Here is a 25,687-nt window from a genome sequence, read left to right as displayed (position 1 = left end):
AGGACGAGAGTATAGAGGCCAAACCAAGGTCTGAAACCATCGCGGATTTCCTATAGTTCGTGTGGTGCACTCGAGCGGAAAGTGCGTCCACATCAAAGCCATCAGCCTCCCTCCCACAGGCATCTGAAGCTTCCCCCAACGTGCGCTCGGCCTCAGGCGTTTCTCCTCCCCCCTAATTATTCACCCCTGCTGTTGCTGCCCACGGCCGGCCGTACTTGCACTTTCACGGCCGCAAGGCCGTGTCTCGCATTTCTCCTCTCCCCTAATTATTTTCCCTTGTTTGTTTAGAATGTTTTCGCTCAAAACTTTAGCAGATTTGCTTCCGCAATTTTCATTTCACGGCATTCACAACAGTTTAAGTGCTTAAAACGTTTTGACACACTCTGCGTTAGTGGAACATAAACTTTACAGTTTCACATAGCAAAGGAATGTTCTCGTGGCTGTTGAGGTGTGGCCAGGCAGTTTCTCTCTCTCAAAGAACCCACATTTCTCATTCAAGGATAATGCAAACATGCATCCACCCCTCATAGCCCCGCCCCTCACACACACGCTCAGTGCTAGTACAAAATGTTCCTGTGAAGCCATTTGCACATGAATGCAGCTTGTGCATACCAGTGGCTTGTGTCTGGGCGAAGCTCGTCTGTAGTTTACAAACCACAAACTAGCTTTGCGCCATCAAGATTGCTGTTTAATTCTGAAAAGACAGCATTCCGTAGCCTTTGGTATGGCAGGTCGTGAATCAAGAGATGGTAGAGGTATTTACAACGTCTATTTAAAGGGGTAGCGTCGCCAAAAATATAAGATCTAAAAAAGACTTCCCTTTCTTGGCTCCGATTTGCACGCGCCTTGTGTGATCCGTGTCACCCGCTTTCTGATCCTGCTGAACTGATTTGTGATTTACAAGTCCATATTTGATTTACTGTGCAATAAAAGGTGTGCGACTTTTATTCATCAAGTAACTCTGTTGTTGTATAATTTGCCCCAATTTGGGTGTATGCTATATTTACACCTGAGATACAATGGGCCGGTGTGAAAGTGTTTTTTTTTCCTTAGGCGGGGGCTCGTTGAATAGCCCAGTGAGTGTGATATTCAGCAATAGTTGCGACAATCTAGGCCAATGTTCAAGCCCTTTAAATCTTTATTTCTCTGCAAAAACACAATAGATCTTGTCCCAGGGCCAACGAATTGTGCTTTAGGCGAATGTTCGTCATTATAACTAATTAAGAAAGTAAAATCAGCGTATGTACAAAAAGAGTTTTTGTGCTGTCTTTCTGAGACATACTTCTGGTAAGGCTACTGCTTTCATCCCTACCTGGTTGTGTTTTTTCTTATCACTCGTTTCACATTGTTCTAAATATGCTGCACAGTAGTTCATTTTAGGAATGAGTGTGCTTTTATTGCATTTATTAAGTGTGCTCTTCAGGTTTGCAACTTTAGTTACAATAAAAACACCCCTTTGCCTCTGTACTACTTCTCTTACAAGGCTCTCATTTTGAGTTGTCTGGACTTCGGATATATGCTTTTTATTCCAAAATTTAGCATTTTCGGAATAAACTGCCTTTTGAGTAGGTAAGGAAACGAACAAACTCTTTCCCATTTAATTTGCAGCCAAGTACAGTGTAGCACAACGTGATATAAAAAGTGGCACTGGATATTGCACCACCCCAGCATCACTCAGCACCACCACAGCACCACTCAGCATCACCACATCATCACTCAGCGCTACCCCAGCACCACTCAGCACCACCACAGCATCACTCAGCACCACCACAGCACCACTCAGCACCACCACAGCATCACTCAGCACCCCCACAGCACCACTCAGCACCACCACAGCACCACCACAGCATCACTCAGCACCACCACAGCACCACTCAGCACCACCACAGCATCACTCAGCACCACTACATCACCACTCAGCGCCACCCCAGCATCACTCAGCACCACCACAGCATCACTCTGCACCACCACAGCATCACTCAGCACCACCACATTATCACTCAGCACCACCACATTATCACTCAGCACACCACATCATCACTCAGCACCACCACAACACCACTCGGCACCACCACAGCACCACTCAGCACCACCACAGCATCACTAAGCACCACCACAGCATCACCACAGCACCACTCAGCACCACCACATTATCACTCCGCACCACCAAATTATCACTCAGCACCACCACAGCACCACTCAGCACCACCATAGCATCACTCAGCACCACCACAGCACCACTCAGCACCACCACAGCACCACTCAGCACTGCCTCAGCATCACTCAGCACCACCACAGCACCACTCAGCACCACCACAGCATCACTCAGCCGCACCATAGCACCACTACAGCATCACTCAGCACCACTCAGCACCACCATAGCATCATTCAGCCCCACCCTAGCATCATTCAGCACCACCACAGCACCACTCAGCACCACCACAGCATCACTCAGCACCACCCCAGCATCACTCAGCACCACCACAGCACCACTCAGCACCACCACATTATCACTCAGCATCACCACATTATCACTCAGCGCCACCACAGCATCACTCAGCACCACCACAGCACCACTCAGAACCACCACAGCACCACTCAGAACCAACACAGCATCACTCAGCATCACCACAGCATCACTCTGGAACACTACAGCATCACTCTGGAACACCACAGCATCACTATGCGCTACCACAGCATTATTATGCGCCACCACAGCATCACTCAGGGCCTCCACAACATCACACAGGGCCTCCACAGCATCAATCAGGGCCTCCACAGCATCACTCAGGGCCTCCACAGCATCACTCAGAGCCTCCACAGCATCACTCACAGCCTCCTCAGCATCACTCACGGCCTCCACAGCATCACTCACGGCCTCCACAGCATCACTCACAGCCTCCACAGCATCACTCACGGCCTCCACAGCATCACTCAGGGCCACCACAGCATCACTCAGGGGTACCACAACATCACTATGCGCTACCACTGCATCACTGAACGCCACAGCATCACTCGTCGCCACCGCAACATCACTCCGCGCTATCACAGCATCAATCTGTGCAACCATTCAACAACTGGTTCAAATATGTTCTCTCAATGTTTCAAGCTTTATTACAAATGTCACAAAAAGATGTTAATATTTCACTTCTGTTCTTGGATTTTTGTCACTATAAAATACACTGAACATGATCTTCACAAAAGTTATTTACAAAAGTTTAAGCTATTGCCATTATAAATTACAATCACTTTTATTTAAGTATTAATTATTTAAAACAATTAAAAGCCATTGTTATTTGTAATATCAATACATCTAAGTCACGTAAATACAAAACATATTGCATTACTAATGCTATAGGTGTCACATTTGCAAAGGTTATAACTATTGGCATTGTAAATGACAAAGCTAATAATGTAGCTATTTTCAAAACTAACACATAAATAAATAAATTGACATTTACAATACCAATAGCTCAAACTTTCTTAATGCGAGACCTATTGCATTGCAAATGCTTGTTTTTCTTTCTATTTACTCCCATTTATTTCTCATCTCCCCACCTTAATTTTCTTCATACCTTTCTCTCTCATCATTTGTCATTCATTCTATCTCTATCACAGTATTAGGCTACATCCCAGCTCTGTCATGACATTCTTAATGCCACAGAAAAAAATCAAAGTACTGCTCTGATGATTTTCACCATTTCATCACCGTTTATTCGGGTACAGCTGATAAAATTCTCCTTAGTTTTATAGCAAGATAGGAGGCTAGCATTATGCATTATCCCTCTTATTTACCTATTCTGCAGCACTTTAAAGAACTATCAAATATAGAATGTTGACAGCAATTCCACGGTAGTAATGTAAACGGTAGCGCACCTCAACTCAGTCTACAATCAGATCAGGTCATTAAATGGTATTCTTATCTTGAGAAATAATTAGCAGATCACAGACAACAATTGTAGATGTGGTGCCACTAAGGACATGCAAGCACCCTACTACCTGGATGCCAAGATACACAGGTCCTGCAAAGCATTCACTGTGATAGACAATGTATTATTACTAATATCCCGGCACTCAGAAGTCATATCGCCTATTTATAGACAGTCTTAGTCAGACTATACTGTTCAGACTTATAATATCACTGCCACCAAACAGAATTGAGTTTAAAAAAACAGTGATTATTTAATTCAAACAATCAAGTAGGACATCAAAGGTTACAAAAAAAGGGATCAAGTAAGGACCATTTTTCCTCAAAATGTATATAATATTCGAAAAAGTCAGATTAATGGTAGTGTGTAAAGATACAGGATAGTTGTTTGTCATGATTTAGTGCAGTTTGGCTCACATTCCAATTTTTCAATTTAGACAGAATTTTCAAGAAATTCTTTTTAGAGCAGAATTTGAGTTGCGCTCTAGCTAGAATCAGGTTTTTTGTATTTTAAGATGAATTTGCCCTCTTAGCTTAGTGTCCATTAAACTGTTTTGAGTGCTTACACACATTTGCAGGCATTCTTGGGGAAAACATGACACACTCGTTGCATGATGCCCGCAAAGCCATTTTGTTTACTGGCATTGCTTCAGCACACAGATGCCTTTTATTTTGACTGTTGAAGGGTCACAGCTGCTTATGCTCTGGAATTCCTGTCAGTTGTACCCATTAGAAGTGAGTTGAGTTAATTTTGCCTATATCTAATATTAGGTTAGACATGTTTTGAAGGGGTTCTTCTCTGAGTGAGATAGAATTTTTTAATTTTAAATAAAAAATTATTGGTATCGTTTGTGGTGTTTTTACTTAAGAAAATGCCAAAATATTTACAAAATGTTTGGGGGGGATTGTAATATCCCTTCAAGTTATACTCAAGAGGAAATAATGAAAAGGTTAATTGGTAAAGCAATAAGGGATTCTGGGTTTGAAGGTGTGGAAAGCATTTTGGAAAAACAAAAGAAAGGACATTGGAGAGAAAATTAGAAATTCTGGTCCTGCCAGAGTATGATGCTCCATGTGGAAAGTGTTCAAGAGAAAAGAAACACTTGCATACCCCTGACATGTCAAGGTTTACCAGATCTAGAGTCCAAGATGGATCACTAAAAAACTGGGAGGGATATCTCTGCACAGGATGAGGCATCTTTACTGCCGTTATGCAGAATGATTTGATTACGGATCTGAATCAATATGTGTTGGATTTGAATACAGAGGAATTTTCAGATAATAAATGTGGGGAAATGTGGGGAAGTGATGCACCCATACTGGTGAAAGACCCCTTGAGTCAGAACCTGTTTAATCTAAGAGATCCCCATCCCCATAGCTCAGATTGGTGGCCATTAGATGATGCTGCAGAATATATGTTTTTGGATCCAAAGGCCCCTAGAAAAAGATGACAAGAGAGTTATTAAGATGGGGTGTTCAAGTCCAATCATTAGAGAGAAAGAATCTATGAGACCTAGTATGGGCCCAAGTTTATTACAAATGTATTTAAGCTTGGCAGCGACCAAAAGAAAGGTTTAGACAAGAGTATTCCCTCTCGAGTGAAACGTTAATAGTAGTGGGTTACTACGGTCCGAATATAGATGATCCTGCAGTCTTAGAGAAAGTTGAATTGGAGGTATTGGATTTTCCTGGCAAAGTAATCATGGCAGGGGATTTTAATACGGTACTAGATGGGAAGATGGATAGGGCAGGTAATTCTAGAGCAATAACAAATATCAAAATGACTGCCAAACTTAAGTCAATGATGGGGCAACTTGGGCTTTGTGACATTTGGAGATGTAAATTTCCACAACAGTCAGGGTTTACTTTTTATAACAAAAAATATAAACACAACTCAAGGATAGATTTTTTTTTGGTTGATAGTAGATTGAGAGAGAGGGTTACGGATGTAGATCATTTAGGGGCGCATCTATCAGATCACTCAGGGGTAAGTCTAAATCTGAGTTTGGAAGAAGAGAAAATCACTTCAGTTTGGAGATTAGACCGGACAATTTTAGCCGATACAGAAATCTTAGAGATTCTCAAAGAGGAGATACAAGTTTTCCTAGAAGTAAATGTGAGTTCAGCCAGGGACGACACAGTATGGGAAGCGTGCAAGGCATTTATGAGAGGCAGAATGGGAGTCCAGGGCGGAAAGAGAAGAAGATTGTATTATTGCCAGGTATCTAAGTTAGAAAAAGAGATTCGAGAGTGCGAAATGAACCGGATTCCCCAGGATGGTACTACTTTAGATGGTCCTTGGGATAAAAAACTTTTAGACCTAAAGGTTCAGCTAACTGCGATACTTGCACAACGAGTCAAAGAAAGATGGGAAGCTAGTCGGTTGGCACATTTTTCATATGGGGAGGGATGTGGCAAGCTACTAGCCTGGAAAGCTAAGAAAGATGTCGTACGCAATCATATTAAAGAGATCAAGAAACCAGGCACAGATCAAATTATATCGGAAAATAAACTGATGGTAAAAGCATTTCAGGAACATTTCACGAATGTTTATGCAGAAGACTTGTGTCCAGATACGGGGGAGATTGAGCCCTGGCTATCTTTAATGAAACCATTATCAGATGAGGATATGAGTGGGCTTAATAAGGAAATCACTCAGGAGGAGCTGATGAAAGTTATTAAAGATAGCAAGAGAGGAAAAGCCCCTGGACCAGATGGCCTACCTGCAGAAGTCTATAAAGCTCTTGATACTACGTTGGTCCCTACTCTTTGTCACTTATATAATAAAATATTTCGGGGGGAAGCGAAAATCCCAAACTCTTGGAATGAGGCAAATATTATTCTAATTCTTAAGCCAGGGAAATCCCCCCAAAATATGGATGCGTATAGGCCGATTTCGCTTTTAAACTGCGACTATAAATTCTATACAAAAATTTTGGCTGACCGGCTTAGTAAAATAATCCATAAATTAATACATGAAGATCAAAGAGGCTTTATTAAGAAGAGGTATTTAAAAGATCTTACCTATTCTTTGATAGGCATGATAGATTTAGCTTCTAAGTATGATTATCCCTTGGCAGCGATAGCATTAGACGCTGCCAAGGCTTTCGATCGTGTTAATTTTGTTTATTTAAAAACTCTTCTGCAATATCTCAATCTAGGAGATAAATTTACCCACTCCATTTTCTCACTATACAGTGCTCCGATTTCACGTGTACTTATAAATGGCACTCTTACATCTCCCATCAGGGTAATGCGGGGCACCCGGCAAGGATGCCCCTTATCACCTTTACTCTTCAATATATATATAGAACCCTTAGCCTGTAAAATTAGGGAATCAGAAGAGATACCCCCTTTTGCAGTGATGGACTGGTCAAGGAAACTGGGTTTATATGCGGACGACATTATTGTTTATTCTACTAATTTAGTTAGTTCTTTGGAAAATCTAGTAAAAATAACAAAAGATTTTGGAAGGATTTCTGGTTACCAGTTAAACCAAGAAAAGACTGAGATAATGACCTGGAATCTTAACACAAGAGGAGTTAAAACAACAGCAGAAATGAGATATCTTGGTGTTAGGATTACACAGAAGATTGAGGACTTGGCTAAAACTAATCTTGACAGAGTAAAAAAAGAGGTTGGTGATTTGCTGAAGGGCTGGATGAATATACCTCTGTCAATATATGGGAGATCTAATCTAGTAAAGATGATGATTATTCCAAAAATTACCTTTTTGTTTGAAGCTATTCCATTATGTTTTAAAAAGGAATGGTTGGCGAAAATACAAAGCATGATAATTTCATTTATTTGGGCATCTAAATCCTCTCGAATTTCATGGAGGAAAATACGAAGAAGCGTAAATAAAGGAGGATTGGCGGCTCCTGATCTACAAATATATGCATGGGCTTTTTGTTTGAAAAATTGCAGGATGTTATTGGGTTCCCTTGTTCATTCACAGATAGGCGAACTTTTTAAGATAATGCTGAAAGTATCGGGTTATCATGAGTTTGGTTACTTATATAAGTTTGGAGACCCTAAGTTTTTTAAAAAAGTGAAACTCAAGACTCTGAAAGATCTGGCCGTGACTTGGTATAAAATAAGAAAAATTACTAAGATCCCTTATCTCAGTTACATGGCTCCAATATGGGAATCGCCGGGAGCTCCGACCTGGACAAGAGATGCGTTAGCTTCAAACTTGATAAAGGAGCCAGCTCTACAAAGATGGAGAGATCTATTTCAAGATGGAAGACTAATTTCATGGAGTTTATGTCAGCAAAATTGGGGCTTAGTTTTCTCAAAATACAAGTACGTACAGATTCAAAGTTGGGCAAACCACGCAGTATCAGAGATTGGACAGGAAAATGAATTTGAACTAAAACTGGAACGAGAGGGTTTTAAGAAGGAAGTTGCCTGCTGGTACTGGCAAATATTGGAGATGGAGGATGGGATATTTGATCTACCAGAGACCCTGTGGAAGAATAGCTTGCCAAGGATTGCTACAGAAGACCAATGGCAAGTAACTATGAGCATGCTATATAGAATTGTTAAACCTGCCAATCTAAGGCGAAATGTTTTATTTACTATCCACAGGGCATACTGGTCCCCCTACAGGCTTTCTAAATTTAAGAATGGAGGATTGGTGGAATGTCCAAAATGTAAAGCCCCAAATGTTGATGACCTCCATATGTTCGTATCATGCCCGAATATCAAACAATTTTGGATTGACGTGAGTAATTCCCTCTCCAAATCTTTGAATCAACCCATTGAGGTAAGCCCCGAATTAATTATTTCTGGGAGATATGATTTGCAAAATAGAGTTTTGGGTAATAATGTAAGACTTATCTTTTATGCTATGTTATTAGCACGTCGGGAGATATGTAAATTATGGGTCCTACTTTATTGGACTGGGTATTAGCCATGAGATATACAGCAAAGTTAGATATGTTAGATACCTCTAAAAGAAATAGAGGTTTTTGGATACCCTTCCTGCTAAATTTTGGTTAAAGTTATATTTATCTTAAAAGTCCAATGATTAAGCCCGTGCCTGTCTCGCTGGTATTTGGAATCGATAACGAGGAATAGAGATGGTGGAGAATACACATCTTGGGTCAGGTGGTCAAGAAGGAGTCTCGAGAGGGGACCAGACTCAAAAATATGTGCTGTTCACGCCCCATTACTCTAGACCAGCCCAAGAGACAATAACAGCCCAGAGGTGGGAAAGTAACAAAGATATGGGCGGCAAGACGGCAAATGAGGATAAAAAAAAAAAAAAAAAAAAAAAAAAAAAAAAAAGAGTATTCCCTCAAACAGTGTGAGGATAATCTGTTGGACATATTGGGTCTACTTTCGTGCATTTTTGATTTGGTTGAGTATGCACATATCAAAAGTAAGGCAGTTCCAAGCCAATAAAAAGTTCATTGTGTAGATTACTTAAAACCAACACAACATAAAACATTTAAAAGGCATATTAGGCTGAGAAAAGAGAAGCATGATGGGTCCTGTGTTGCTAGATCCAGAGGCAGGTGGGAAATGGAAGATTGAAGAGAAGAAAGAGCACATCAGTTTCTTGGAACACATATAAGGGTACTTCGAATTTTCTTTTAATAAGCTCTTTTTTATTGGTGCAGAAAATACATACAAGTAGTACTGGTTGCCCCAAGAAAGCCATTCAGTCAGTGCTGCATAAACGATTATACAGTGTATGAGCAAAATAATCAGCCAGCTGGCAGTTCTACCTCATCCCGAGGCCAGATGGAGACCATATATTAAAATATTTCTTATATTTCGTTTTTTTGTTTAAAATATTTTTATTAAGCAACACACAAAATGTTTACATAAGAGAAGACATATTCATAAACATAAATTACGCATGTATCAACATAAATATTTCTTAATGTTAATACAGGTCATATAACAAAACATAAAAATAAATAAAAAATAAACATAAAATATTAAATTAAAGAGGTAAAAAAAAAACAGAGAAGGCAAAGAAAACCACGTTATATTAACGAAGTGTAATAGCATGTTCTATTAGAGTTTATAAAACTATAGTATGCTAAGTTTTTTATAAGCTAAATAGGAATTGTTTTGTTTATCTAATAATTTTATTCCAGCCCTCGATTGGCTCCCAAATTCTTTGCCCTCGCATCCTGGCCTTTTTCCCTCTACATGCATATATTGCCTTTTCTTGATTATAGATCCCTAGGTATCGTGTCGACCATATTTGGAAATTAGGGGGATCTGCCTCCTTCCAGCGTGCTGCTGGGATTATTCTGTACACCTCCGTCCCCAGAAAGAGGGATGTTTCCTCCTCCTTGCTGTGCATAAGAGTATTGTCACATCCTAGTAGATATAGAGTAGGTGATTCAGCTATGGTATGGCCGAACACTTCTTGCCAAAATTTGGATATCATTTGTCTGAAAGGTGTTAATTTGTCACATTCATAGAACATATGAATCCAATGCGCTGGACTAGTACTGCAACGAGGACATTCGGAGTTTGCCCTTATCCCCCAAGTATACAGTTTGGTAGGTGTATAATATAAATTATATATCATCTTATACAACTGGGCCTTTAAGTTAGAGGAAATAAATAATTCCGATAAGAGCTGTAATGACATGTCAATATCGACATTAGGATTGTTACGTTTATTTGCCCATGTAGATTCAATATGCTCTAGGTCATCCTTCTGACTTTCTAGCAGTATTTCATATAGTGTGCCTATCCTGGATGCTGGTTTCCCTATACCATCCAGTAAGGGGATATTTAACAAAGAGATATTCGGGATTTTTATAATGAGGATAGTATTTACTTGGATAAACTTTAAAAAATCTGTGTTTGAAATTAAAAATTTGTCCTGGAGGTACTGAAACCTAGTTTCTGAGACGCCATGAAGGAAATCTCCTAGAGTAGTTCCCCCCACATTTTCCCATCGCCTGGAAATATCATCATTAGCTTGTCTTGGCAGCAATAATGAGTTCCATAACGGTGTATAACTGTTAAAGTTTGGGATATCAAGTTGACTTGAGGTTTTCTTCCAGATTCTCCAAGCACTATTTATAGTCGGTTTGTACAAGCTTTATTCGAGATAAATTCTCATAAAAGCACAGCATAAAATTGAACATGACAAAATAAAAATATATCATTTGACAAATACAAATCCGTGTAAACATTTGTGCAAGCTCATACAATACCTATATAAAAAGATTTACATATATGACACAATAAATTTGGATTTTATAAAACAATCTAAAAACATGATTAACTGGACCCTCCCAGAAATCGCCGCCTGATTGCCCAGGCCCACCCCAAATATTTGGCTACCCCAATAACTATCGACTCCTGAGTTGAAGTGCATAAAATTCTCAGTGCCACAGCACTATCTCGTGTCCCGAGGTTCTTACATACAGGTGTAAGCCATACCCTCCTAGGTGAAGAATAGGCTTTGCAGGCAAATAGAAAGTGGCCTAGGCTTTCCTCAGCTGTTTCGCACACTGGGCATAACGTGTTGGTCGACCTCTGCCAACCTGCGGTTAGTTTTTTTAGGGGAATAGAACCAGATCTAACCTGAAAGACTAGCTTCCTATCCATTGGCACCGTAATAGTATCCCAATAATTTTCTAAAATAGGGTAGATTTTAGTCTCCAGGAAGCGACCCGCCATAGAGTCAGACCTAACACCTCTCAACAAATTACTGCCCACCCAGTCCCAGTATTGTAATTTGAGGGCTTCCTTACTAGGGAAGACCTCCCCAAGTGGATTGGTCCAAAGGTTGGAGAACCCAAGGTTAAATAACATGGACCTTAAGTTTTTTCGCCACTTTATCTTGTGGAAGTTATCTTCCTTGATTATCGAAAGGAAACCCTCAGCATATTGCCTAATCTCAGGGGTTGTCCATAGACGTCTCCAATAGAGGACAGGGCGCAATCGCGCTCTATCACTAATGGGACGTCTACCCAACTCCAGAAACAGTGGCAATAGGGGGGTGCTCTGTGGGAGGCCTGTAATCCCTCTGAGAAACTTGTTCTCAGATGTCTGTAAAGTCGAGAGATTGTCCCAGGCCCATAACTCTGCACTGTATAAGGTCGCGCCTAAGACCTTGGCGTCATAAACCATAAGAGCAGGTTTGATCGGTTTCGTCTTAGATTTTCGATGTTCCCCCCGCAATGCTCCTGATAGTTGTTGATGTTTTAGGGCCGTTTTTTCCAAGTGATGTGACCAACCAGGGCCCTCTGCTATCTGTACCCCTAAATATACAAACTCTTTGACAGTCTCTAGCTTGCTATTATTCAGGGTTACCTTAGGATAAGTTTTACGGCGTGGGGAGAAGGCCATTAGTTTTGTCTTCCCCACATTTACTTCTAGGCCGTGCTCTTTGCAGAAAGCATCAAATATATTTAATGCACGTTGTAGCCCCACAGGGGTTTTTGACATGATCAGGGTACCGTCAGCGAACATCAGGATCGGGACCCTGACGTCCGCTAACGATGGAGCATCTACGCTTGCTTCCAACATTCGCTCAACAATCCCATTAATAAATAATGAGAACAGTAAGGGTGCCATGGCACACCCTTGTCGGACCCCCCTTTCCACCGGGAAGTCCGGAGTTGACTCGCCATTCCCACCCCACTGTACTCTTGCAAAGTTAGATTCATGCAGAGGCATGATCAGGGTGAGCAGTTCAGCAGGAATCCCCAGTTTTTGCAGGACCAGCCATAACTTGAACCTGGGGACCAAGTCAAACGCCGCCCGTAGGTCGACAAATGCGACATACAGGCAGCCCCTACCAAGTAAGACCGTCTTCCACCGCAGTATAGTAAAGTGGAAGACCTGGTCAATAGTGCTGGTCGCTCGCCTGAATCCTGCCTGGAATGGCGAGAGAGCGTTATTGTCATCCACCCAGTCCATAAGTTGATTTGTAACCATTCTCCCCATTACTTTTTGCACGGTTGCTATCAAACTTATGGACCTGTAGTTGGCGGGGAGTGAACGATCTCCCTTTTTATAAATGGGAATAATAATTGCTCCTTTCCATAACTCGGGAACCACCCCCCCCTTGGCTAGGGCATTTCCTAACAGAAAAATATATTTCACCCACCTCTTCATGTCATGTTTGAAAATATCCGGGGGAATCCCGTCTAACCCTGGTGCTCTCCCGCATTTTACCGAACTAATAGCATTCTCAACTTCTTTGTGGGTGAACAAATTGTCAGCTGCAAAGACTGGCAGTATGCCCTCCCCTACCCCGGGTTGCATAACTTCAGCATATTGTGGTCTGAAGTACTCATCCCAGGCTTCTTCGGCTACGTTGTTATCGGGTCTTGCGGGGCTACCTCCTCTACCCCACTTGATGATTTTCCAAAAGAGCCTGGAATCCTTGCTACTATTTATAGTCTTAAACTTTGCCTTTTTGTTTTAGTAACAGGCCTTTTGCCTTGTTTCTTATGGCTAGTTCGTACATTGATGGTATAGCACTTTCTTCTGCTGTTGGACCTGCTGTATTTATATTGAACAGGGATGACATTTGCTGGAGCATAGTAGCCCATAGGTAGAGCGTTATGTTAGGGATTCCAAGCCCACCTCTGTGTGCTGGGAGAGATAAGTACTTCAGGGACCTCCTAATTTTCCCATAGTTCCAAATAAACTTGCTCATTGGATATTCGATTGCTTTAATAGCTTTATCTTCCACTACTAGGGGAAAAGTGTGAAACAAATACAGTAACCTAGGGAGGATGTTCATTTTCAGAAAATGTCCTCTCCCGATAATTGAAAGATAGAGACTGTCAACCTTTTTAGATCTTTCTTGATGTTTTTCAGTGGGGGTTCATAATTTAACTCATTGATGATCTCTACATTAGGTGATGTACATATACAGCATTATCTACCTTCTTTGGGTCGCCAAAGTGAATATTGTCAGTGCAAATAACCATGGTTTTGTCCCGATTGAGAGAATAACCTGAGATTTGACTGAAGGCTTGTGTAATAACCTCGATTTCGACTATAGCCTTGGCGGGGTAAGGTGTTATTACCGCGACGTCATCAGCATAGGCAAGAACCTTAGTGTCGTAAGAGCCTACCGTGACAGGTATAATTGTATTGCTTGCTATTAATTTAAGGATCAATGGGTTAATGTACATAGCGAATAAGATCGGTGAACACGGACAGCCTTGCATTGTTCCTCTTAATATTTCGAACGGCCTAGATTCCTGTCCCATCACTAGCAGTCTGGCCTTTGGTTTGTGGTACATGACTCTAATTGATTTAGAGAGGCAGGGCCCAAAGTTGTTTTTCTCGAGCACCGCCCATAAGAATCTCCAGGAAACCCGATCGAACGCCTTCTCGGCATTGAGTAGGATCATCGACATTCGGCCCCCGTTGCCTTCATGATATCAAATAGTGATATAGCTACGCGTGTGATCCGTGGTAAACTTACCGGGAACAAAGCTGTGTTGCCATGGGGAAACAAGGTTTTCGATGACCCTCCTGAGCCGATTTGCCAATATCTTCTAATATAGATTCGAATCCGAATTTATTAAGGAGATTGGACGATACAATGAGGGTAAGTTTGGGGGTTTTCCCTTCTTAGGGAAGATAACTATATTTGTTAACTTCCGTGAGACAGTAGGGATGCCACTTCCTTGAATCCCTATAAATAAATCTAGTAGATATGGTGCTATACATTCTCGAAGAAGTTTGTAGAGTTCAATTGGGAGCCTATCAGGGCCCGCAGCTTTCCCCTGCCAGGGCCAGCAGTACTTCTGTTTGTGTAATATTCTTTTCAAAATCTTCCCTAGTATAATCATTGATAATCTTATTTGGTCCAATGCCAGTTAGCCATATATTAAGGGCATCTCTTATTGCTTTTTGGTCAGCCTTGTCCTCATTCTGGTATAGTTTTTGATATTATTGTCTAAAAGTGTCTAATATGCCTTCCGATGATGTATAATCCTTTCCCTCTACTTCAATACTAGTGATTGTGCTTTGGGACTGCTTCTGGTGGGTGCGTAGAGCAAGCTGCTTCCCAACTAGCTCCCCATCTTCATAGATTTTATTACGATTTGCCTGGAAGATCTACGCTGCTTTTTGAGTAAGCCTACTATTTATCGTAGTTTTTAAAATCAACATTTTCCTTAGAGTAGGTCCCCCATCCTCACCTCTTGCTATTAAATTGGTATGGTCCTCCTCGATATTAGCTAGTTCTTGCATCTGTAGCTTGTGGTCATTTTCAGTATCTTTCCTGCACTTAGCTACAAAGCTAATTGTCTTTCCACTTAGAGCAGCTTTGAAGCAATCCCAAACTGTGTCCCTGGATGCACTATATCGGTTACAATCAAAAAAGCCCTGAGTCAATGTTTTTATATATTCGATATATTCTTTATTTACTAATAGTTTTCTATCAAAAGTCCAATTTGAACGTGGCCTTTTGAGATTGGCAGTATCAAGTGTGAGGGCCAGTGGATTGTGATCTGCGATTGTTTTAGGGAGCTTGGTTATTTGGACCCTGTCAGAGCAATCTCTGGTTGACCAAATATAATCGATCCGGGCATTCTTTTTTTGCGGGTGTGAGTAGTAGTTGTAGCCGGGGTCAGCTTGTTGTTTTAAGTCCCAGATATCAATTAGGTCTAAACTCTCCTTAGTTGAGAGATGGCTTTTAACATATTTGGTTTTCGTCCAACATATGTATAAGGGTCCCGGTTTAGTCGTAATACGTTATGCCCCAAAGAGATATTAAAATCCCCGCAGAATAATAATGTTCCGGGCCATGAAGCTAATTCCATTTCCAGTTCCTCAAATATAAAAGGATCATCTTGGTTAGATGCGTATATTGTACAGATCGTAATACCTATTTTTAACTCTGTGATAGCCCACTTCCTAAGGGGTCAACTAACTTACGTATTGCCTGTCCTAGAAAAGGTCTGGCTAAAATAGCAACACCCCAGATTCTAGATGTCTGAGTTGTAGTTGCCAATATTTTGTATCCAGGGATCTTGAATAAGTCTCTTTCGCTCCATGGAATATGGGACTCCTGAAGACATAGTACATCGAATGAGTCTTGATTAATTATCCCAGACAACCGAGCCCTTTTGTTCCTATCATTGAGTCCCGCTAAATTCCAAGAACATATTTTCAGTTTACCAATAATCTATTTTTCCATTTTGGTTTCGATGAGAATGTGCTATTATGTATTTTTCCTGGTTTTTGCCTTCGCTGAACCTATGCCTAACATGGTGATATTTTATTTTATTTTTTGTACCAATTTGGTTGCTTGTTTTATTGTTTTTTCCCAACCCATTGCACACTCCCGCCTCCCCTCGCCCTCTCCCCCCGCTGCCCCCCACCCCCTCCCAAAAAGTGAGGCGTGTAGACTTTATTAGAGTTCGGTTGGAGGTGTTGCCTGGTTCAGGCGGTACCACGTTGTGGGCACCCGTGTAATCAGTAGCCCCAGGCGGCTACTAGCCCCGACCCCTGTGCCTGCCTGAGGAAGTGAAGCTATTTTAATTCAAGGTGTGTAATTTTGTCAAAGAATTGTCCCATTTATGTACATAACTGTAAGAGCCCCTCTCACTTCGCTTCCTTGCTTTTCTTGAATTATATAGCCAATTGCATATTGTCCCATTAAAACATTTTACTTATAATTATTCTGCTTGTTACTAATTGAATACACTATTTTTTAATCCTGTTTTTGTCTGAGTTTGTGATTTCGTTAAGTATGCCTCTGCTTGTACTTCGCTAGTAAAGCTTCTTGTAGTGCCGTTGATGATGACCTTTAATCGTGCCGGGTTCTGCAAATATACGGTGGCACAAATTTTTTCGAAAGGTGTAATTAACTGTCTCATCCTCCACCTTCTTTCCACTGTTGCATGGGTGTAGTCTGGTCTGCAGAAGAAACAACATCCTTTATATTCTTTTTTATTTGTGGGCCGAGTAAGATCAAAAATTGCTTCGCGCAATAGGAAATTGCCAACATTTACGAGGATTGCTCGTGGATGCTGTGCATTTGTCTGTGGCTTTTTTAAGGGGTAACATCCTTTACAATTGCGGAAGTTACACCGCAGTTCCCTTACGATCAACTTTTACAACGCAAGTTGTAACAACGAATTGCCCTGGGGGGCGCTCCAGGATAGTAAATAGTTTAATTTACTATCCAACTCCTTCCCTACTATCCACAGGGACTGAAGTTGGAATAGTAAATTAAACTATTCCCTATCCAGCCCCCAACAACGCAAGTCGTGGTAACGACTTGCGTTGTAAAACATGCGTCGTAAAGTACTGCAATATAAAACATCGCGTTGTAACGACATACAACCTTTTTGAGAGGGTCTGGGGAAAGCGATGGGCCCGTTGTATTTGTTTGGCAAAATCCAAGATATGTAGCTCTGGGAATGTTTCTTTCAACAATGAGATTATGTAGCCCCTTGGATCATTCCCCTCTGCACTCTCAGGAATCCCCAAAAAACGTAGGTTATTGCGTCTTGCTTGATTTTCTTGGTCTTCGACCTTCATTATTAAATCTTTGACTATACCCTCCTGCTCTTTCCCTAGTGTTTGTAGATTGGAGACATCTTTCTCGAGATTTTCCGTGCGTATTTCAACTGAAGCCATTCTTTCCGAGATCTCAAGACAGGTCACCCCAACTTTTTGTACCGCCCCTTGGAGTTTTTGGATGGCGATGTGGTTTTTCCTTTTATCATGTTGACATCTTCTTGGAAGCTCTTGATTGATTTAAGCACATCGGTCAAGGAGGGTTTTTATTGAATTTTCCTGCTATTGCTGGTATCTGACTGCGGAGTATCAGCTGTCTTAGATGATTTTGATTCTCCGGTGAGGCATAGTTTAGACTTTGATTCAATGGTATCATGTGATGAAGTAGTCCTGGGCCTATGACCTGTCTGATCCGTGTTACTCCCTTGATCAGTAGTGTCCTCATATATGAGTTTATTCTGTCTCTTTTGCCTTTTTCTTTTCCTTTCTTGTTTCCTTCTTGAAGCACTGTCCTTCAATGCCACGTTTGATTTCTTTAACTCTGGTTCTGATAATTCGAGATCTGATAATTTGAGATCTGTAGGTTCAGGATATCCAACACTCGTCTGTCCCGATCTTTGTAGCTCGCTTGAGGTTGAGGCACCAGTTTCATAGATTTCAGAGCCAGAACCAGAACCAGCCTCGGCACAATGATCAGTTAGCTCAGACGCTTGTTGCGTTTGTTGGGCCTGTTGCATTATGCCTGCGTCATGGTCCAGCCTTTGTCCATTTTTTTCGGTGAGTGGGCCAAAGCCGGAATCTATGTTTTTTAAGATCCTTTGTGGCCGACCTTCCAATCTGTTCCTGGCACTGTGCGTGCATCCTTCACTTCCATCACCTCCCCTACTGGCGCGGATATTTGTGTAGGTGTTGGTGCTGGGTTTAAACTGACCTGTCCCTTTGATGTTTAGTTCGCTCGCATTAGTCAGTGGTGCCTCTTTGTCCTTATCCTTCTCGTTAGATTGAGTCCCTGTTTTTGCAGGGGGATTGCTTCCATGGGCACCTTGAATTTTTGTTTTATTAGTTGATTTTTTATCGGGACAGTGGGCCCATCCTCCCCCACCGCGTCGGATAGTTCTTTGGTCAGAGAGCTAAATAGGTTTGTAATGCGCGGCTGAGCGTCAGTTATTTGTCCACTGGTTTTTGCGGCACTTTTTAGATTTGTTATTGTTTGAAGCCTTCTCGCTTTTTTTGCCATCAGGTCTGTCTTCTCTGTCTTCTCCGTCTTATCAGTTTTATCTGTGGTATGCCCAGTGTTCGGAAGGTTATCAGGGTTTTGGCCATCTATATCACCTGACCTTGTGGTACGACTCTGCTGATTCCACTCGCCACAGCGCGGGGACACGCCATCTGTGCGTAACCAGGCGCTTTATAAATTTCCCTAATAATAATAATAATAATATATCACCAGTTATATCTCAATCCATACCCTTTTCCTTCACCTTTTCCAAGGGTTTGGTTTTGCCTTTTTCCTTGTCTTTATTCCTCTCCTTGATCCTTGAACCTCTGGTGTCTGGTCGGTTGTCAGGTCGGTTTATCGCTCCCGGGAAGCTCTTGGAACTCTGAGAGCTCTGTGTGGCTTGGGCCCCTAAATTGTCAGTGTTGTCTTGTCCCTCTAATGTAACTGCAATGTTTTTACCTGCACCTACACACTCTAGACCAGCCTCCCTCTCCATGCTTATCTTTTTGTTTATTCTGCACCTTGTTGTTTTTTCCGCCCTCCTTGCCCTCCCTTGCCCCCCTTGCCGTAGCTCACCTCTGTCGGATTGCCTGGTTTTCTTCCTCCACTTCCGTATACCTTCGCGGAGCGCTCTCCCCACTTCAGTCACGAGCAGCGTATGTCCTTGGAAGCGGGAGATAGAGAAGCGGGAGATACAGAAGGCAGCAAGCAGCATCAGGTAGTAACGGCCACCCCCTGACCTCTGGCCTCTGGTTGTTCCTGTTTCTTATATTTCCACGGTCCTTGAAGACTAGGTCTTCTAGTGCAGCGCAGTGGTTCATTTCCCTAGTCCATTTAGGGACAGAGGGGATCACAGCATCTCGTCAATGGCGAGCTTTGTTTCCCACTAGATAACTCATGGCCACCAATGCTTGGGTGTTGCGAGGACCACCCAAATTGTCTGTGATGCCAAACAGGATAATTCTTGGGATCGAGTTCCAAATGTCTCACTTAGGATTCCATTGTATCACTGGATAACAGGGAATTTCCAGAAAGTGTGGAAGAAAGTGCCAAGCAAGGATATATATTGGAGACAATCTGTGCTAACGGCTTTCCCCATTCATATGACCTCTAGGGACATAAGAGGGGCTGGTGAGCGGGTGCACCTTTCAGACGGTTCACTTGGTTTGCTTGGGGGGAATAACTTCTTTTAAAGAACATTTTGAAAGCATCTGAAGCATTTAAAAAGTATTTTAGAGTATTTTGGTAATCTCACCTGACTTCCCTGAGCCACGTTCTTTCCCGGCTCCCTCAGCACTTGCAGAACGCTGTGTTCAGTGCGTTCGTGCCTCCTCTTCCGTTTTGGCCATTTTAGGCCGCCATCTTTTGACAGCTGTGGTCTAGTTGCCTCTGGGGGATGTCCTCTAGGGCCATAAGCGGGGCCAGTGCGCCTAGGTGCCTTGGACACGTGCAGCGGGTGCGCCGCTGGCATTCCGAAGGTGCGCCTAAGGCAAGCCCGTCTGTACTCGTTTGCCTTTAGCGTCAGCTATGCTGGTCAGGCTTGTAACCAGCGAGGCCCATGATGAAGGTACTGCCCTTCGGAGATCTTATCCTTCAATCCTGGCGTCATATGTCAGGGGCAATGGACCTGTTTCCCCTGTTTTTCCACTCACTTGCTCTGTGTGTTCCTTTAAACTGCATGGCGGTTGGCCATATGTGAATGCCCCTTAAGGTCCCTAATCATTGTGCCAATACACTAAGGATTTAGAGTTCTGCCCCGGATATTGCTCCCACTGTCCCTGAGAGCTATTTAATCGCTCACCATGACAGAATGGATAAGAGCAATAATTTCTAAACACTCTCTTAAACGTTTCTCTTTTGAGACTCCTGAACTCTGCAGGGCTGAATCCTTGGGCTTTTGTTTTTCTCCATCAGCTAACATATCTGTGTCAGGAATATTCATTTATCGTCCCCCTGGTCTGGCTACCACTTTTTTGTCCTCAATGGATGACTGTCTGTCCAGCTACCTGTTAAAATATTCCGATTTCTCTGTACTGGTTGACCTCAACATCCATTTGGACTTATTAAAGGACCATCATGCCCCTCTTCTCTCTGCCATTATGTCCGCTTGGAACATGAAGCAATTTGTAAATAAACCTACCCATTCTATGGGTCATCTGCGTGATCCAATTTTTTCCAATTTATTTTATTTTTTTGCAGTTTTATATATAGTGCAAACTCGACCCGAATGTATTAAAGTGCTTTACATGAACACCAGTTACGTTGCACAAGGACGCATTCATTTTTAGTAGGCACGGGGAGATTAATTGATTTGCCCAGAATCACAGGATGTTCGACCAAAACAGAGGCTCGAACCTGGTTCCCCAGCTCCAAAGTCCGCACCCCTGGGCTTTACACCACATCTTCAGTGGCTCTATCAAGGATATAGAGGTCCTGAGCAACACTTGGTAGTATCATTCTACAATGTATTTCTATTGGTCATTGGAGCATGGCCCCGCATGCAGATGGCCTAACGCTTCCTTACTGTAACTTGCCACGGTTAAGACTGAGCAAACCATCTCTATCCTTAATAATACTGCTCTGGTGCTTTCTGGTAATATTGAAGTATATGCACTGGTAGTTAATGCCTAGTTAAGTTAAGTAATATGGCCGATTAGGTGGCACCCATTAGATTAGGTTTGGGTGGTCCACGATGGCTATCAGCTCATTGGTTTAATGAGGAGCTTAAACTAATGCGGCAACATTGCAAAAAAAAGCTTGCGAGAGCTAGGTGCAAGCCTTATATGCCTGAGGATAAGGAGCACTCTAAACAGGAGCTATCTATTTATCACCAAGGCATAAAAAATCCCCAAGCAAAGTACTTAACCGCATCGATGCGGCGCATATTTCCGCTGTGTGCTAACGCTAAACGGAAACCTATGCGTTCATGACGAGCTGAGCTTGTCATGAGCGTACGAGAGGTGTACCTCATGACGAGCTGAGCTCTTCATGAGCGTCGAAGGGGTTAACTCAATAAATCACCAGATTTAATAATCTACCTCAAGAGGTTTTTAAAATCACTAAGATGTTTACCAACCCCCACACTCTTTCTCAGCCCCTAAAAACCTCACAGAAACTCTATTCTCAATTCCCAGGCTTTTTTGATAACAAGACTCTGGGCATTGTTGGGTCTGCCGGTACTAACAACAGCATTGACTCTTATGGGTCAGACAGCCAAGGAGTATTCACTGCTACTAATAGCAGTGAGCCAGTCAGGTCTCTAGACCGGCCCTTGATAGTTCCTCTTCCATAATCTTGCTCCTTTACAGAGCCCCCCCCCCATTTTATTGGCGGATTCTGAGTCTGCCTTAGGAGACTATAAGTTGGTGTTCCCCGAGGACCGCAGTCCTCCCAGATTCTTGGGTGCTTATGCAGAGGTCATAAACCCTGCCATGAATGAGTTGGTCAACAACTCATTGTGCCAGGCCTTTGTTTCCAGTTGCTGGAAGAACGTCAATTCTCCCACTGCTCAAAAACCCTTCTGCCGATAAGTCTGTCCTGGCCAACTACAGACCGATTTCCCTGTTACCAGCCTTTGCTAAGATCCTTGAAAGATTTGTCAATATCCAACTTTTTACCTATCTTGATGCTAACCAGTTGCTGCATCCTTCCCAATTGGGCTTTCGCCATGGACACTTCACTGAGTCTGCTTTGGTTGAGGTTTCAGACACTATTAAAATGGCAGTGGACAACGGGAAGAAAGTGGCCTTGCTGCTTTTAGATCTTTCAGTGGCATTTGATACGGTCTATCATCCTATTCTGATGCAACGCTTGTGGGACGCCGGGTTGGGCGGGCCTGCCCTGGCCTGTCTGCAATCCTTTTTATCGACAGAGATCAGTTGGTGTGGATGCCGCCATTTGCGTCAGACTCTAAGTCTATTGAGTTTGGGGTTCCCCAGAGCTCTGCCTTGAACCAGACATTGTTCAATGTCTACATGTCCCTTTTGGCAACCCTGGTGGAGTGCAAATAATCTCTTATGCTGATGAGACGCAGATTATTCTAATTTGGGGCTGGAACATATCTGCTGCCCAATGCAGATTTGAAACATGTCTGTCAGCAGTGTTTCAATGGATGTGTCAGAGTAGCCTCCAGTGTAACATGAGCAAAACAGAGGTACTAGTTTTTGGTTCTGCCCCCCTCTCTCCCCCTTTATGAGGTAGTGAGGTTTGGCCAAGTTCTGCTCCCTCTCCTCTAACTCCAACTATGGTGGTTAAGAACCTGGAAGTGAAGTTCAATAGTAACTTGTCCTTTAAACCACAAGTGGAGAGCACAGTTAGGATCTGCTTTGGACTTCTCAATTTTTTTAGGAAGTACCATCTCAGCTGGACTACGTTAATGCATTATACCGAGGCATCAACCCTGTACCAGCTTAAGAGTCTCCAGTTGGCGCAGAAAATTTCAGCTAGGCTCCCGCTCAACATTCCTGGGACCATTTCAGTTCAGCACCATCTTAAGGAGTTACATTGACTTCCCATACGAGCAGGAGTAAAGTTTAAGGGATTGGTGCTTGCCCATAGAGCTTTCTATAGTATAGGACCTACATTTCTACCCAAGTGACTCACCCATTATTATCCTTCCAGAACCCTTCATTCAGCTGATGCATTGCTGGCGATTGGGCTTAAGACAAGTGGAAGAGATGGGAAGGCACTTCTACTGGTGCAAGTTAGAATGCCCTTCCCATGCGTCTTCGTGAGACCAGTGATGAGGGCTCTTTTAAACGTAGACTGAAAACTTGGCTTTTTAATGATCCTTTTTAAATGTAATCCCTCTGGTGGCAAGACCTGGATCTATTGCACCTGTAGCGCCGGCACACTCTACAGAGTAGCTGCACACTTTACAAGCACTATTTGATTTGGCCAGACCGAAGTGGGAGGGTAATACAATTTATGGAAATATTTACATTGGATAAGGTGAAATCGCATCAATATTGCCAGCAGCCTAGACATCATCTTGGCCTTTGCCCACTCATCATTATAAGGGGCACCCAGGTCTGCCTCCTATTGTGTCCTATGTGAAGGGAGGAGATCAGGTGAATTGATCACTAAATATTTATAGCCTAGACATGCCTCACTTCCCCAGTATATCTAGTAATAGTCTACTTTCCAAGGAGTTGTAGATGGGGACAGCAGTAAGTTTGTCACAGTAAGTTTCCAGAGCATGCCTCAGCTGAAAATATTAATAAAATTGCAAGTGGTTGAGTTGAAAGTCCATGGCTAATTCTTGGAACACTCATTACAAACAAATCTGGTAGTCAAAAAAGACGGAAGGGGAGCAAGTACCAATTAGTTACAACAAACAAGTGTGCAAACACCCAGCAAATATACGCAGTGTAAAAGAGCAACATATAGGAAACAGACCTTAACGAAATAGTCGAATTTCCATCAACTGCCAAGAGAGGCCAGTGTCATCACTTGGATATCCTTTCTTCCTCCCACAGCACCTCTTGATCATAGAGGGGAATCATGTGGTTCGGATTTCATCCAAATGGGGGCCCCAGTAGTACAATTTAACATCCGCCCAACCCTGCGTCATACCTTGACAGACATCATTTGGTGAACAAGACTCCGGGAGCCTTACCTGCCCACAGGAAGGAGCCTATCTGGGCTTACAAATTTGTGAAAAGCGTAGGGGGCAAGATGTAAGGGTAATGTTGGAAGAAAGAGGAATTGAGGAAGAGAGACCATCCTAAATAGATCTACCCAGCCTACTATACTGAGTGGCAGTGACCCCCACACCTGGGAATCCTGCTTCATCCTTTGTGGTAGCAGTCATACATTTAATTCACAATATCACTGTTGGCTATCGTCATGCCTTAAAAATGGAACTTGTCCCGTACCACCGGACGCCTAGCCTCCATCGAACACAGTTCATGTATCTATTTAATTTGCCAGATTTTCCCTAGTTCACCCTGCGCCGTGGGGCATCCCCATAAATGCATAGGATTTCCATTAGACAGGGAACAGAGGCTCGAGGGTGCTGGAGCAACTTATCATCTGCCTAAAGGGAGATTTGTCTTGTTATTTCCTCTCCACCAAAACCTGCGTACCTAGCCATCCACCCATATCCGCTCAGGAAGTGGTTTCATTACCAGAGCGAACATCAACGGTGAGAGTGGGCAACTCTGATGAGTTTTCCGCTCTATTGGGAAGGATGGGGACAGAATTCCTTTAACCCGGACCTGTGCCCAGAGCCCGGTATATAGGGTTTCAATCGAATGGTGAAACCAGTGACCAAATTGCATCTTAAGAAGATCCGCCAGAAAGAGAGGCCAATGGAACATGTCAAAGGCAGGCTCCACTTCCACCACAAGTAGGGCTCCAGAAGTTCATCCACAGGGGCTTATAGGTGTAGATGGTGGAGACAGTGCTTGGAGCTCCTGCCGGGCACCAAGTAATTCTGGTCTGCATGGACCAAGGAGTTCATCACTTTGACCAATGAGTCACCAAGATTTTGGTGTGCATTTTATATCATATATTTATAAGCGATATGGCTGGTAGGAAGCACACTTCTCAAGGGGTTTGCCAGGTTTGAAGATGACCATTAGAGTTGGCTCTTAAATCATAGAGGAGCATTTGCTTATCAAAAGTGTCTTCATACAGCACCAGTAGGTGAGCAGTGAGCAAGGAGGAGTACCTCCAGAAGAACTCCAGCGGAAAGCCATCGGGCCCGGGGTCGTACATGAAGACATCTGCTGTATCTCCATTTCAGTGAGCAGGAGATCCAGATCGTCTCTCTCCTCTGGTGGGAAAGTGCTTGTCAGAAGGTCCTATATAATTTGGTTATCTCTTTCGGGGCAGGGGAGTTTAACAGGCATACAGGGAGCAGTAGTAAGAGGCAAATTTGGCTGCTATGGGTAGTACTACACAGAGTAATTCTCCTGCAGGGGTACAAAGTTTGGCGACAATCCCACTTACACTGTGCCAGGTTGCCAGCCAGTAGAGTAGCTTCTCTGCCTTGTTCCCCATCTCATATATCCTCCAGTGTGAGGGGAACCAGTCCATATGGGCTGAATGAAGAA

This window comes from Lissotriton vulgaris, chromosome 2_1 (genome assembly GCF_964263255.1).
Source record: "Lissotriton vulgaris chromosome 2_1, aLisVul1.2, whole genome shotgun sequence".
Classification (NCBI taxonomy): Eukaryota; Metazoa; Chordata; class Amphibia; order Caudata; family Salamandridae; genus Lissotriton; species Lissotriton vulgaris.
Note: the sequence above shows the minus strand (reverse complement) of the source record.